Below are 16,616 nucleotides of genomic sequence, written 5' to 3'. Positions count from 1 at the left end.
TAAAAGGCTTAGGTCTCCAGAGCTCAGGGAGAAGTTCTGGGGCTCCAGTGCTTGCCTTTGAAGTGTCCCAGCAAGTAGCATCTTGGGTTTCAATAGAAGGTCTATGTCATGGCCTGTTGGAAAGGCTGCCATACAATCAGGCTGTGCGGTGGACAGTGCTGACCACCTCTGCTCTCATTTGGAAACATACTGAAGCTCTTAGCCTCTGAGATCCAATGAGCAGCACTACACACACACACACACACACACACACACACACACACACACACACACACACCACCAGCCCATGGAAGCAGTGCCAGTGCTGCAAAGTGACTGGCAAGCCTTGGAAGGGCCAGGCACTGGCTCTAAGAAACCAGAACTGGGAGGGCAACTGGGAGCAGTGTTGAGGTTGGAAAAACATTTGTGACTTCTTTCTGTCATGAGGGGGAGAAAAAGAAAGAAAGAAAAGAAAACTCAAAGAGCAGATCTGTAAGTCTGGAGCTGGTAGAGCTTCAATGGTCTGGGCTGCGTACGTCAGCAGGCTTTTTCCTGGCTGCCAGGAAGGGAAAGTTCCCTCCAGTGACAGACAAAACTAATGGATTTGGGGCAAGTCTAGGCCTTCAGAGGTTATAGTGAAAATTAATGGAGGGCCACATTAACTGATGTTACTCTAATCCTGCAGTTTGGGGCATTGGGCTGAATTTCTGTTTTAAGGCATGTTTTACAAACTAACCTGCTTTAGATCTTGGCCTGCTCCAGGCTGGAGTGAGCTTTAGGTCAGAAAACCTGCCCCCTCTTGCATCCCACAGTTGCTCAGCCACCCCTCTGTGTGGTGCCTGCTGGTTCACTCTGCAGCCATCGCCCCTGAACCTTTCACATCAGCTCCTTCATCTTTCATGTGTTATAATAATTGACTTCAATCAGTATTCCATTATCCTAAACAGGCAATTATCCACATTGTCACTTTTGCATTTGCTCTTTTGACCCAGGGGTCACAGAGGCCCTAGTGTAACAGAATCCAGCAAAATTATTCCCTTACCTGTCATATAAATAGTCATCCCAGCAAAATGAGACCCAAGGGGGCTTTTCAAGAGGTGTTGAGAAGGCCAGTCTAACTCGATCCTTTATTCCGCTCTTTAAGGAATGCAGTACTGTTTTGGCACTCTATCAAAATAAAACAAAGTTCCATTTTTCAGCTTCTTTTTTTAATGCATGCACCTCTGAGCTTACAAATGCTTCTTTGTGGTCCTCTTTATTGAAATTTCCATTCAGCTCTTCCATCTGTTAGCTGTGTTTACCTCTATTTCTAGGGAAAGAATTCAGCATTTCACCTTTATTTGGGGTGTAAGGTCATAAAACTGTCTGGATTATTTCAGCTATATTTATGCCAAGCTTAATATTGCTTCTTTAACAGGGTTAGCGCTTTTAATTCTCAGGTTCGTTATTCCCCATGTGCAGGCTGAAGAGAACAGATTGCAGCTTATACTAGGGAAGGCATGTTACTTACACCCTCTTGTTATTCCTCCACCATCCTCTAAAAACAATGTCCCACAAATGTGAGCTTCACCCAGAGAACACCAAATTAAACTTTAGTTTTGTCTATTGCCTGTGGCTGCCACTGCCTGTGGCTGCCGAATGTACTTCATTGCCCATCAGGAGGAGAGGTATGCTAAGCATCATTCTTTATTTCCTAAAAATATTAATGCTCCCATTTCCCCGATTTGGCTCTCTTGTGTCTCAGGAGGCTTCTGAGAGCAGTGGTATAAGAGCACTGTTGAAATGAAAATACTGAGACAGAGCCTCAAGAAAGAGCCTCGGCCTTCAACAATGAAATGAAAGAACACCAAGAAGAAATATAGAAATACTATAAAAATAAAAGTAAGACCAGCTCTCTTGGTAGCATTCCCCACATTAAAAACCAAAGAGCCATACCTTCTCTCTGACGGCGTGGGCTTTAAGGACGTGACATATAGCAATGGAGTGCTGAGGGTAGGAGTCAGACCCCCATGTTGAATAGGAACTGCCCTGTGGTGTCAGCACAGTGGTGCATCTGACCTCCACTTCGCTTCTCCCAAATCCCAGGGCAACAGTGCCACCTCTTCAGCGGTGGTATGAGGACTTGGATGTGTGGGAAAGTATGGTACCTGGCACCTGATGGGCATCCATCCAGCAGTAGATTCATGCCAAAAGCTGCCAGGTAAGAGATGCCTAGAACCCATTTTGAAAGCTATTCCTTTTCGTACTGGTGACACCTTATCACCTGTGACTCACCACTAGTGTAGCCCTCTTATGTACCAATCATTTCTCCTGCTGCTGAGGTGCGAACCATGTCTTCCAGGACATGGAAGAAAGCACGTCAGTCCTCCCCCATGTATCCCAGGACTTCCTGGGTTCACAGTCTGTTTCTGGCAGACTTTTTAAGAGCCAGCGAGCTGGGAATAAAGCAGTGCACCCAGGTAGGTGAAGGTCTGAGGCAGAGCCTGAGATGCTAGTATTTGATACTTGAGTGGTCAACAATACTGCACCACTGACCAACATTGTAAGATTCTGTAGATTCTGTGTACAATATCATGATAACAGGGGTGTTTTGTATTTTACTGTAATTTATTTAAAGAAAAACAGTATCTACATCATGACTTTCTAACCTTTAAAGAAATAAAGAACAGAAATTTAGTAATTGCTCTCCCAGAAATGATCAAGACAGGTCTGTGTCCAGTGTCCTTAGAGTTCTAGGCTTTGAATGGTCATCATTTTCAGTGTAGCAAAGGGTAAGGGGACAACGTCTCCTAGTCTAGTCATCTACATTAGTCCTGGGTAGTAGCATAGGAAGTCATGTGGCAGGATGGGCATTGTACCACTCAGAAGACTGAGACCATAAAACCCCACACACCTTCCAAGTATGCATTTGTTTTCCTTTTAAACTACATAGAAGAGAAACACTTTTTAATAGAACATTTAGAGAAGTCATGAGAAAAAAAATAACCATATCTTGGGAAAGCCATGTATTGCTCATTTTTTAAAAATCATAGGATGATTTCTTCATCCTGGGGATCTAATGCAGAACTTTGTACATGCCCTTCCCTGTATTCAATCTTATTCATTCACTTATTCATTTGGCTTCGTGTGTTTTTAAGTAGCTTTATATGCACAGGCTTCAATAATGTTTGGACCCTGCTAGGCATAAGACCAGGGAAGCTGAACATGTCTCTATGGATATCAGTCTTACAGACAATTCAGTTTGTATACTTGAGATAATTTCCGAGCAAGTAGAAGAATTACCACAGTATAAGTCAACAGACTCATAATATTTCAACAGAGCAAAAGGAAAATTCCCTTTTTTTCTAATACAAGCAGGCATCTACTTTTCGATAGTAGCCACCTTATGTAATAGGTCATGGTTACATGGTGGTGATTGTTGACACTGCCGTAGTCCTGGTCCTTCCTCTATCTCCAAAGACAGTGCTGATAGACATGAGATTGAGTTGAGAGTAAAGATGACTCAGAGATCTAACTGGAGTTACTCATAAAACTCCCCACATTGGAGCTGAAGAGATGGTAAGAACATTGATTTGCTGCTCTTAAAGAGAACAAGAGTCCCTTTTTCCAGCACCCACATCACAGCTCACAGTCATCTGTAACTCCAGCCCCAGGGGCTCTTGGCCTTCTCAGGCACCAGGCATGCAGTGGTGTACATACAAACGTGCACTACAATTTAAATTTAAATAAAATTTTAAAATGTTGTTTTAAAATACACACAGAGAGAGAAACAGAATATACTTAAGCTATTCTATGGATGAATGGGCCAATATGAGGCATCTCCTGTCCCTATGGAACTTAATACTGCTTTTCTCAGTGGTCTTTATAAATTATTATGTGCTTTAACTAAATGGTTATCCTAATACATTAGATCTTTGGGGGAAACCTGTGCTACTTGGTTAGTCTTTTTGTCAACTTAATCCCAGCTGAGGTCAACTAGGAAGAACGTCAGTGAAGAAAATGCCAGTGAGATGGTATATCACAAGCAGTAAAATCTTCTGATCCACTTAGTGGTGATCTAGGTGCACCGTGTGCACATGGAGCTGTTCACAGATGGTCTGATGCATCTGTCTAGCAATCCAGGGACAGAAAAGAGGCAGTCCCTTGATACGCACACTCTGTGGAGATGTGAAGTGAGATGAAAGCAACTTACTTATCCCTCCCCTAAAACACTTGTGTTGCGTACAGTTAAAGGATCTGCTTCCCTAATTTAATCAGAGTGCTGGGGTAGAGAACGGTAACTGCAGTAAGGAAGGGACTTGTTTGTTGGCTTGACTTTGAAAGTGTTCAGGATAGAAACCAGAGTCTTGCACACGGTAGCTCAGCACGCTGTGTGTCATGGAGCTAACCTCCCACCCACTCCGATTTTGCTGCTTTACAAGCGCAAAGGAGAATTTGAGAAGAGAGTCTTGTCCTTTTTCTCTTTGGGTCAAGTCGTGTTTATTCTGATGTGAGTTTCTGAATGGGAACTTGCTGCACATATGTTTCCAATGTGACCGTGGCCTGAAACACATCTTTGCTAGCTAACGGTTAGATGGAAGGGCAGAGTGTATGCTCTGGTGCACACGCTTGTCTGTGTCTGCACATTTACACACAGCCATCATTTGAGGATGCTGATAGGCCCTAATCCACTTTAATAATGTAGTGAGAGATTGCATCATGCTTTGTTTTACAAAATATGAAAACTATCTGCAGCTGTGAAGGAATAACCCACATAATTCATCCAAGAGGCTGCCTCTCTTACTTGTGGGATATAGTCCATATGTCATATCAACTCACTGGGGCAGGAAGATCGCACGATAGGTTCTGTAAAACGAGCATGTCATTGCCACAGCAGGGGAGGTTAAACCCTGTGACATCTGAGTGATGAGGCACAAGTGAGTTGGAAAGACATACAGATCGCTCCACACCAGATAATATGCTGTCCTTTATTTTGCAGCTATGTTTGTATTAGTGAGACAGTTACGAAAAGAGCTAAAGAATGTGGACATTTTCAGGTTTTGACTTGTCTGTTATAAGATCTTTCCTGTGGTATAGGCAGTGTCCTTTGGGAATTTGTGAAGAGAACAACAAAGGCTATCCCATTCTCCTTGCAAGATGTCCTTTACTTGATTTTTCAAATGCTATCCTAGTATTGATTTCATATTGTTTTGTAATTTTTGTGCTCTAAATTGAAGCTACTACTCAGAAATTCAGTTTTTATCCTATGTTCCAAAAAATATGTATAGTATAGAATAAGTTAAGCTTTTGACCTAGTGGTAAATATTTGAAGTCTGTGCTCATAAATTGTAAAGGGATCGGATGAGCTTCAAAAACAAGCCTAAACTCTGTGATGTTAAACTCTCTCTGCCTCCCAGGGAAACTGAATTCTTGGCTGTCCCCTCAGTCCCTTGACAGGAATGGCGTAGTTAGAACTCATGTGTCAGGTGCGACTTGAGGAGAACTGAGCCATCCCTCCAGTAGCAGCCAGAGTGCCCAGTGGATGTACATTTGGTATCTGGCCTGTGCCATAATGAGACACTTACTTTCTTAACACATGGTAAAGCTGGCATAGCATGTATGTTAACATTTCCTCTACAGACATACACCTGCCCAAGAGGTAGCCCCCCTTCTGTATTTGTACCACTCTTTTTATTGTTCCCAGAAACTGAAACTCTTGTGGAACATTTTGATGGAAATTCATACTTTGTGTCTAGCAGTTTGGTATCATTGTGTGCTATGCATCCTAAGCTTTGGCTATTAATCTCGTCCAAAGACTGGAGATTTACTTGAGGTACTGTTCCTTGATTAAATGGTAATGCTTTCCAAGAATATCATAACTTTTGAGAAGACTATGGTTAATCAGATTGATGAGCTATTTCTCTCACCTGGTTAAGCTTTCTGGAGTTTATAGTAGGAACTGAGTTCTCTGACTGCCTGGAACATACATACAGTGTCTTACACACACACACACACACACACACACACACACACACACACACACACACACTTTTTGTCTGCAGCTCAGGGCTATCAGGCATTGCCATTTACAACGAGAGAGGAATGATACTTTTCAGTGGTCCCAGCTAGAGACTATTAAAAACTCCCTGTGCAATTTTTTATCTTCCATTTCTCTCTGAAAATGTATCCTAGCTTGATAAGAAATATCAAATTGGAATGTGCAGCTAATCTGTTCAATGGCCCCTCCCCAAAACTAGCTCTTACAATCTGCAGAAGAGTACAGACAAAACAGTGACTATTCGGGCCTTATGTCAGAGATTTCTCTGGACTGTCCTCCTACAGCATCTTCTCCAAAACCTCTGTGTCAGAATGTCTAGAAACTATCACCAGTGCTGACTGCACACACAGTGCATGACAGTAGATGTGCAGCACCCCAAATGATGTCCTTGTCCAAGTGTCTACTCAGGCTCTTTTATTTCATTCTATGACTAAGTGTGATTTACAAAGTGTCTGTCTATCTCTTGGAGGGGTATCCCTGATGCTTACCCACTGAAATTCTCTGAGTAATACCCAGGAAGCTGAAGCTGTCTCCACTTGTGCTACAAAATACTTCGTAATCATAAAGAGCATTTTGTTTTTGTTTGTTTGTGCTTTGTTTTGTCTGTCTGTGTGTGTGTGTGTGTGTGTGTGTGTGTGTTTTGTTGTTTGCTTTTTGTTTGTTTTTGTTTTTGTCCTTAGCAAATTTCATTCATTGTCTTCTTGTGCTTCATTTTCCCTGTGGCTCTATCTAAAAGTAGCACGTGGTTCTACCTAAGAGTCGTATGCTGTAACTATTGGATATTTTGGATATTTGATATAGTTTGGTAGGAGAGTAGCATTAACTTCAAGCTATAGCAACTAGTTTTATTGATCTGCTTGTATACGCCACCTACCATTATAGAAACTTTAGATTATTTTTTCATTGTACTTTAAAAAAAGAAAACTAAGGAAGGGGCATTATTATCCTTACTTTACAAGTAAGATGACTTGTCCAGCATCCCTGTCATTAAGTAACAAAGCTGGGGTCCAAGTTTGGGTCTGTCCATAGCCTTGATTTTCCTGTGTCTCCTTTGTCCTTTTAGGAAGAACAGGCAACAGGTCCCAGCACAGCCATCTTGAGTAGAGTTGAAAGTGAACATGGTGCCTTTGACTGCCTAGCACAGCAGTTCTCATCCTGTGGGTCACAGCCCCTCTGGGTCACATATCAGATACTTGCATCATGATTCATATTATCAGGAAAATTCTGGTTATGAAGTAGCAAAGAAAATAATTCTATGGTTGGGGTCACCACAACATGAGGAAATGTTTTGAAGGGCCGCAGCATCAGGAAGGTTGAGAACCAGTGCTCTAGTAACTGCTGTGCTCCAGAGTCATTGCACTTTCAGGCTCAGGGGTCTTAGCCTCAAAAGAATATAGTGTTTGGGGAAGGGGAAGGAGGTTTTTAAACTATAAAATATAATAAAAATTACATTTTAAAAGTGGCTTTGTCTTATAAACATGTCACTTTCACTTAATTTTACTTTGCATAGTATATGAAACTAATAAAGGATACTTAAGTAACTTATTTTTCAGAGTTTGAACATGGCTTGAATTGTCTGAAAATGAGGAGGAAAGCCATGTCAGAGTTTATATCAAAGCACACTCTGAGCACCAGGCTGAGAATTCAGGAAGACCCTCTCAGGTAGCGCTGTGGCAGGCAATTCTGTTTCTCACCAGATCACAATTTTTAAGAAACATTACCAGAAGTTGACTGGTGGTTTTTGCTTAGTCTGATTAAATGATCTTCTGAGGTCATCAAGGAAACACACTGAGTGATTGCAATTATGTCTCTGACATCTTGCATTCATTTTTCTAGTAGAAATTTTTGCTTTACTACTTAATAGTTGGCTCTCAAAACAGGAAGGCAAGTTGACTTCATAAAACCAACAACTAACATTTACACAGTGAGTTCCCCTGACAAAGCAAGCACTGTTCCACACACTGACTCTTCCCTGTTCTGGAGGTCATGTCTCAGCCTCCAGATCTGTGAGGAAGAAGCTGCTATCCCACAACCACTCTGGGCAGTTCTGTGGACAGTATCTCTGGTTTTAGCCTGTGCCCGTCTTATAGTCAAATCTCTGCTGATGAGATATCCTTTATACTCCATTGAACCCTCATAGTTTTTAGTACCTTAAGGTCTTCAGCAAAGTCCAGTGGAAATCATGGTTTCATTTCTGTAATTAAAAAATGTATAACACAAGGTTTAAAGAGATCAGTCAATCCCATGAAATCTTACACAGGAGCATACCCATGTGTACATTCACACATTCATGTGGTTTTCATGAAGGAATAAATTTATTCTTTCTCCTATTCTCAAAGGGATTCATGGCATAAGTAAATGTAATAACTACTTTAAAATATAGAGATAACTGTGAAATGCTGGAAGATTTTATTTAGTATTCTTCACAAAAAATGGAATCATCAAGAATATAGATTTAACTTGATTGCTATATGAGTTAATGAATTTTGGTTTGTTAGAGAAGAAAACCAATGAGGTTAGAGCCTCCGCTTCAGTTGTGCTATGGGGCAATGAAGTAATTAATGGCCCAATTCTGTGACCAAAGAGTTCACTGAGTTATACTAGCCATTTTCAAAATACCCATGATGGAGGGAGCAGGAATAACAGTCAACCCCATTCCTCCATTTCCTGGGCTGTTATTTCTGCAATGTGTATTTATCTTGTACTTTCTATGAGAAGCAAGTCACCATGGGCTCAAGTACCCCTTTACCCCTTTCCGTCCCTAATTTAAAGGAGTTTCTTAACTCACTTTTTGGCATTGGACATTCAGGCAGTTTAATTTTATTTACTCACAGCTTAGGCTGTAGCTATAGTACTCAGGCTTTTGGAAGAAAGGTCTATTTCTTCTTTATTTACACCTACCTGCTTCCAGTATACAGTGTGTGTTACTGTGTGTTAGTCATTATGGAATGTTAGCGTGGTACACAAAATTTACCAGGTCAAGAGAGAGGGGTTTTCTAGGATCTAGTTGTGCCAGTAGGTAGCTAAATCAATGTATAATATAACTTAAAGTAACAGTTTTTATCATTGCACAATTGCTGCCTACAGAATACAAAATAATCAGAGTAAGACATGTTCCCTCAACCTATAATACTACATTTTATCTCTTACAGTAGTCAAGCCATAGTGAAAGGAATTCAAAAAATGTTGGGGCTACAGAGATGACTTAGCAGTAAAGAATATACCTGATGCTATTGCAGGGATTCAAATGCCAGCTTCCGTGTCAAGTGGCCCATAACCACTTGTAACTCCCAATTCCATGGAATCCAGTGCTCTTTTCTGGCCTCCATAGGTACCTAGACTCATATGCACATACCTGCTTATATACACACACATATAAAAATACATTTGTTTTTAAATGGAAAATGTCTAAAACTATACAAAATTGAGAAAACCAAGCATGTCTTTTAGTCTATAAATTATCAGGAGGTAAATAATAGTTACAAATTCAATTTTGACAAGTTCTAAATATTCAAAACAAGCAAAAGAAATCTTGAATGACACAACAAGGTTTTTTTTAGCCTATTCAAAAATTATTGTATTCTTCATGGTTTTTCATGTAATGTCTTTATTAATTTTTGAAAAGTTCATACATGCATACAGTGTATTTTGGTCATACTAACTCCCCATTCTTCTCACATTGACCTCCATTTCCTCCTAACCTACTGTCCTCTTTTTTTCCCATAATCTTCTCTTTCCAGTTTGTGTGACCATATAGTCATGGCTGTGGGGCCTTTCTTTTGAGGGTGGTTAGCCTACTGGAAAGCAAAGCAAAACATACAGTGAGACAGTAGCTGATAGAAACATCCGTCCGTTAAAATGAGTAGACAGAAAATTTCCTTAGTAGATGAAAATCCAAAATACGTACACAGATTTATATTCTTCAACTCTCAGCTCTTGGGAACAGCTGCTACTTCTGAAATTAAAATTTTTAGAATGCAGAATTGTGAAGCCCAGTTCCAACAAATACATCTACAACACAAACTGCTGCACCTAAGGCTCAGGGATCAAATCAGAAGATGGGTGGAAGGATTTTAAGAACCCGAGGAAGAGTAAGTTTGCTGCATGAGATTGTGTCGCCTAGAAATGTCAGTAGCTATGCCCCTGAAGCCAAACCAACATGGCTGCCTAGCATGACCCAAACAAGAGTGATACCAATGGACATAACAAAAACTCAGAGGCCTCTGGAATGCTAAGGAATGCTGAGAGCAGGAGAAATAGTCTTCCCTGGAGGAAGATGGTACCAACTGTTATCCAATACTGTATGTTCGGCCCTAAAAGCATATACACACAACAAACATTATACTGACTTAGTTGTATTTATATATTTAGGACTACACACAATGAAAGAAAAAGAAGCCATGGATTTGAAAGAGAACAAAGAAGAGTATATGGGAGGACCTGGAGGGAAGAAAAGGAAGGGGAAATGATATAATATTATAATTACCTCCAAAAACTTAAACATAATTTTTTTAATTTTTAGGAGCAAATTATAAAGTCACTAGGTTTAATATATAAATACATATATGTTTATATTGTCATTTTAAATATTTACAATGTATTCTTTCAAATAATTCTGTATTTAACAGAAAGGATTTCCGCATGGCATCTTATGCCTTACTAAACTGACAATAGCTATTTCTATGTTTACACTCATACATATGATTAATGACTCATATTATTTTGAAAATTCCTGTTTTGATATTTTTAAGGATATTTAAAATCTAAAGTACCAAAATGATTCTTTTTTAACCTCTGGCTCTTCTGCTTCATAAAGTAAACATAAATAAGCCATGTACCTATTTTAACACTAGTATATTTACTTTATACCTCTATTACCCTGGTGGTTTGGTCACCACTGGTCAATGCATATATCACATGGATGGCATTGCGATCAGTGAACTGCCACCGAAAAGTCAAAATATAAACAAGCAGCATTGCTACAGGAGCTTAAAGCTGGGATTAACTTGGATCATCTAGTCTTCTGCTTTTAATGAAATTCCCTGCCTTGTATTCTCATGTTTGGGAGAGAGTCCAAAGTTATCTCATGCTAATTTAGTTAGGCAGTGCCCTCCGGGGATGTCACAGGCTTCCCTGACCTCGCCAGAGGAGATGCAGTGAAGGGATGAGGAGAATTAAACATTCCTAAGAAACTGGAAAGCAGCAGCCCCCAGAGAGCTTGCAAAGAAACTAGCTCCAGACTCAGCTGCCAGAGCCTCCAGTCACCTTTTCAGCACTTCCTTGACGTCTCTCTCAGTCCCATCTGGCTTGACTCAGAGGTCAGCCTGGGGACTAGGGAGAAGAATTCAAGGGAGGTCCAGCTGAGGCACATTCTGTCTTTGTCTTTTGCTGTTATCTGAAATACATTTAAAAAGATGGACAGAGTACGCTGAAGTCCTGGCTGTCCTTTGTTCTCTGAATTGGCTTTAGATGAGCTAGTATTTAAGCTTCGCAAATTGGAAGCCCCTTTATTCTTCAGGGCTAGACCTTCAGGGTTTTGTTTGTAGAATATAAGACATCTATGAGCAATTGCTTCATAATGGCGTATGCTGCAGAGAATGTTTTCTCTGCATCTAACAAACTGGGAGAGGGCTCTGGGAAATGTTTCCTGTTCTAAAATCATATTCACTTTTATGGTTTATGTATCCTATATAAGGAATTTTAGAAAAGTAGGAAAATGAATATTATTAAATATGGAGTTATACTGTAAATACACCTAAGAAGCCACATTTTGTAAACTGTTCGTTTTATTCTCTACTAAACTGTATAAAATCTATGTTCACTGACTTGAAACTCTGAGAAGGTAGTGTAGGGTCCCAGCTCAACTTTACATTTGAGTCAGATTCCTTAGGGGAACTAACTTCTCAGGAAATTCCTATAAGGCCAGATTGCTAAAATGTCCCAGCTCTCACCCTTCAGTGCAGCAGGGCATCAGCCAATTTTAATTTTTTGTTCCTAATATAACCCTGTTTTTTATTAGCAAAGTAGATGGCCGCGCACACCACATGTAACCAGAAGTTCTGGTGAGGCTGACTGTACTCTATGGGAACGATTTTCTGGAAATTCAAGCTGATTACATCTCAGGAAGGGATCCACTGCAGGCGGTAGCTGGACCCATCTCAGATCCTCTGTCTGGTTCTGTGCAAAAGTTAGAAGTCACTTTTCAAAGCAAGACAATTTGTTCCGAAGAAAGTAGAGTTTGAGACATTCTGTGGCTAACCGTGTGACTCTGAAGGTAGTCTTTCTTCACCATTTGACCAAGAAGACTTGGTTCCCAAGACAAAAGGTGTAGATTCTGACACTGAGGACGTCCCCAGATGGGAAGAACACCTCTTAGATGCCCCGTTTCCTCACTGCTAAAGCCCAAGCAAACCCACCAGCTCTCAAAAGGTCTCCAGTGATACTATGCCCATTAGCGTAAGCTCCTAATTTCTGCTTTCTCTCTCCAAAGAGAGAGAAAGGGAGGAGAGGAAGAGAGCCTGAGAAAACCATCACAGTAATCGTCACCATCACAAAGTCAGGCACCCCGGTTTCCTTGAAAAGACAAAATCACTCTCTGCTTCAGACACCTCCCATTTCACATAGCTTTCAAGAAGCAGAGCCACCTAAGCCCAGTGAGAGGGGACATGTGCAGTTCGGGTGGGGGCAAGAAGGTCACCAGGGACTAAGGCGTACTTCAAAGGAGCCAGTCAACGGCTTCCACACCTCAACCTTTGACATTAGAAATGGAGTGCAGGACAGGAAGAAAGGGCTCTGTTTGGAATCTTGGAGAAGCCTTCCCAATGCCTTTAGCTCTCCTGTTATCTCCAGGCGTTGTCCCCAGGGTGTGAAGGAGTTAAAGCGTGCACCCCCATCAGGGAGTGTCTTTGGGCACCAGAGAGAATCTGGCACAGAATGTGTTTTCATGGAACTGCTTATCAAAAACTAAGCTTCTGCTGTTTCGTTTTGACGGGTAGAAGGGGTGGAAAACTGGCAGAGGGAGCAGGAAATTTGCCTTGTGTTCCTGCTCAGTGGCCATGTGACCTTGCTGCAGGTCAGACTTCTAAGCATGTCTCAGTTTCTCCATCTGTTAAACAGCGGAGTGAACCTTACTTGATTTTCTTACAAGAGTACTGGGGGAAGCCTCCGGATTATTCTCAGCAGAGCTAAGGCAAAAGAACTCTTAGGAGACTCAGTGCTGCTCTCTCCTGAGTTCAGGCTGCCCAGATGCCCTCTTATCTCTTTGAAAGGATTTTAGACCACAGCCCTCAATGCCTTTTAATGGGTTGTATTCCTACCTAACCTTGTTAACACCATCCTAGCACCAGGAACAGAGTAGAGGAGCTAAGAGGCCTTCTGCCAAAATAAACAGTAAAGCTTGGAAACACTTAGGCCAAGATAATTAGGAAAATGATGTTGAAGAAAGGATGGCATTAGGGGTCTGGTATGCTTACATTGCAGTCTTCAGCTTGTGATTAGTTTTAAAAGGTTTTGTTTGTTTGTTTTGGTTTGGTTTGGTTTAATTTGGTGTCTACCATTTAAGAGATTTGATTTGTTTAAATCTCTTGCTCATTCTTTTGTTTAGATGCTACTTACAGGTCTTCCTTTCCCACTGAGAAGTCAAGGTGTAAACATATTTTTGTTAAAATCTAGATTACTGTTAGAATGCTTTTTAACAAAGGCATGCCATCCATCAGCAACCAACACATCTCACCATTGAGAAAATAGGGCTACCCTCTTGGAAATATCTACCTTTATTATACAAATTTATTTTACACACACACACACACACACACATACACACACACACACACACACACACACACACACACACACATACATATACACACACACACTGCCAGGAAGTTGTGCTTTTTTCAAAACTTTACCCTAACCCCGTACCCTACTTATTTTGGGCATGGAGTCAGAAATTCCTAAGGATGAAATGTTAAAGGCCCAGATTCTGTTCTAAAATGCATTTTGAAAGAATTAGCGCTCCCCAAAATACTGTTACTATGTTTGGTATGATAACATCCCAGGGAATTATCACATCATATCTTTAGGGTCATTATGGAACACTGATCTCTCAGATAGTAACCCAGGAATTCTCTCCAATAATATTATCATTTATAATAGCAACAACATTTGGTAGATCACAAAGTACTCTCCGCATATTATTGGAAGGGATATCTAAAACCCTGTAGCCTTTGTAAGAAAATCAGAGGTGAAATAAGTGAAGGAACTAGTCTAAAGCAAGAAGCCTACCCAGCCACATACCTAGCTGAGTTCTTTTCTCAACACAGTGGGGAGGCTGTCTCTCCATGCTCATCCAGTTCTCTATAAAAATACAACATTAGGTAGACAAACACATCCACCTGCCTCAGCTCTTGTGTCTGCAGTCTTCTCAGCTCAAACCTCCTGTACGTGTTTTGTTTTGTTTTTTCCCCTTGGGGTCGTTAAGCACACATGCGTGTGAGAATACATCTGTGTAGAGACCAGAGGTCAACATTGGGGGTATCTTTGCTTAGGGACCACCCCTGAACCTAGAGCTCACTGTTCTGTTAGATTAGCTACCAGTGAACCCTGGGGATCGTCCAGTGTCTGCTCCCACCCCCTGCATGTCCACCATTCCTGGCTCTTCATGTTGGTGCTGGAAAAAGAGCTCTGGTCCCCATGTCTCTATGACAAGTGCTTTACCTAATAAGCCCTCCCCCAGACCCACAGTGTTGCTTTGAGTTCATGTTCTTACGTTTCCTCACATAAGTCTTTTCACGAGTGTAAGGAATACCTTCTGTCACACATAGTAAGACATGTGTGATTGCAGAAACACTTCCCTAGCTGCCTACACTGCTTTTATTGCTGAGAACAAGATTATTTTCAACAGACAAACACACTGTTTTCTTAGCTCTTAAACTCCAGCCCTAGTGGTTGTACTTCAAGAAACAGAGCAGGACTAGAACAGTCAGGATAGAGTGCCTCTCCTTTCCTGCAGACCTCTAGAGAACTTCCAATTAGAAGAGGGTTGCAGGGGCAGTACCAGCAGGTGGTGCTGTCTCCTCCTGGTGTGCGCCTCTCTGAGCCCTGTGGTAATGGGCAAATGGCTAGGAGCAAATGGTTAGTCAGTCCCATGGTAGTTCTAGCGAAGTTCCAGTCTAACCTTAAGTGGGAGTCACTAAGGTGTCCTGCAAACAAAAAAACAAAACAAAAAATAAAACGAAAACTGGTTCCCATTGCTTTATAGATCTTGGAGCCACCATGATGCCAACTGAGATGTCCTGTTGTCCCCATTGTTTACTCCCAAAGCAATCCAAAGCAGTCCCTTATCGTACTGGGAGGAATACAATACTTGAGCTTTTTTTTTCCCCTTCTTCTTCTTCTTCTTCTTCTTCTTCTTCTTCTTCTTCTTCTTCTTCTTCTTCTTCTTCTTCTTTTAATTCCTGTTTTTCCTGGAGCCCATTACACATAAGGCAATCTGTGTGCAACAAAATAGAAAGGAAGGAGCGATCACGGTGCTGTCACTTACTATTTGTTTGCTCTCACACTGACCCTGCTGTTTTAATATCTGTGCAACCCAGCCTGATAGCAAGGAGACTGCCCTGCTGCAGGTCCTTCTCATATGATGGACAGATCACTTCTCTCAGGGAGACTCTGGGGCTTTATTTCTGTATCTCTGGAGACTTGATTTACTGGAAGTTTATCTTTAAGACTTAATAACTGACTCTTCTGCCTATGCCCCATCCTCTTACTCCACTCAGAACCAAACTTATTCTTTGTTATTGCGGCTCAGAGGGTACACTCTAGGGGACGGAACATTGGAGCTAGTCAGTTGGGAAGACACAACTTGGCTTATGTTCTGAGTATCCCAGGCTCGCCTTACAGTGTCTCAGAGCAGGTCTGGCTGCCCCTCATCACCCTTGCCTACCTTGTTTCTTTCCTCTTCGGCCTCACAGTGACGTTTATAGAAACAGTAGGATGTGCAGTGGGATTACCATGCCTGTCTGCTGCTTCACTGGAAGGAGCAGTGAAAGTATGACAGCAGTCTGGAGGCATGTGCACTACTACTATCATGGTCAGCTTTTAAAAATGCTGATTCTTAATTTTCTACAATAGTAGTAGATTCTCTCTGATGCCATTCTTTCATAAAATGATCAACAGTCCTTAGGATCTCAAAGCAAATACTAAAACCTAGAGAAATGGAACTAAAATTTAGTTTGAATCCTGACAATTTGAGGTATTTTGAGAACTTTCCTCCAAAGTACAATGCAGTGAAAATACCATGTAGTTCTTTGAGAGCGGCAAGTGTGAATGTGCTGGGCACAGAGCACGGGAAAACCACGCACATCGCCCAGCTCCCCAGGAAGGCTCAGATCACAGTTAGTATCTGCCTTTCATAAACACTACTCAAAGTGCTCTTTCTCTGAAGGTTGGAGGCCAAGAGAATGAAGCACACATCCTCTCCAGGCCAAGAGTTGCGTCATTAGCCCTGTGTGATCAATAAGTACATTGTGGTGGTGATTTCATAGCTGATTAACTGATGTGTCTACAAGCCAACACTTGACTTGAAAGGCTGGTCTGGCTGCTC

At 41.4% G+C, this 16,616-nt stretch overlaps 1 protein-coding gene and 1 long non-coding RNA gene across 2 annotated transcripts in view; one reads left to right on the top strand and one right to left on the bottom strand.

The window, feature by feature from the left end:
* The window catches only part of Gmds (GDP-mannose 4,6-dehydratase), a 534,897-nt gene that overhangs the window by 382,325 nt on the left and 135,956 nt on the right, over positions 1-16,616 (top strand). The window lies entirely within an intron of this gene.
* On the bottom strand, positions 511-12,791 carry LOC127209959 (uncharacterized). Its single transcript, XR_007833255.1, has 3 exons — positions 12,625-12,791; positions 8,167-8,210; positions 511-1,146 (listed from the first exon to the last, which is right to left on the bottom strand). It is a non-coding gene; the product is annotated as an uncharacterized LOC127209959 (long non-coding RNA).

This window comes from Acomys russatus, chromosome 3 (assembly GCF_903995435.1).
Source record: "Acomys russatus chromosome 3, mAcoRus1.1, whole genome shotgun sequence".
NCBI lineage: Eukaryota > Metazoa > Chordata > Mammalia > Rodentia > Muridae > Acomys > Acomys russatus.
The sequence above is the reverse complement of the archived record's forward strand: the minus strand, read 5'-3'. Positions and strand labels throughout refer to the sequence as shown.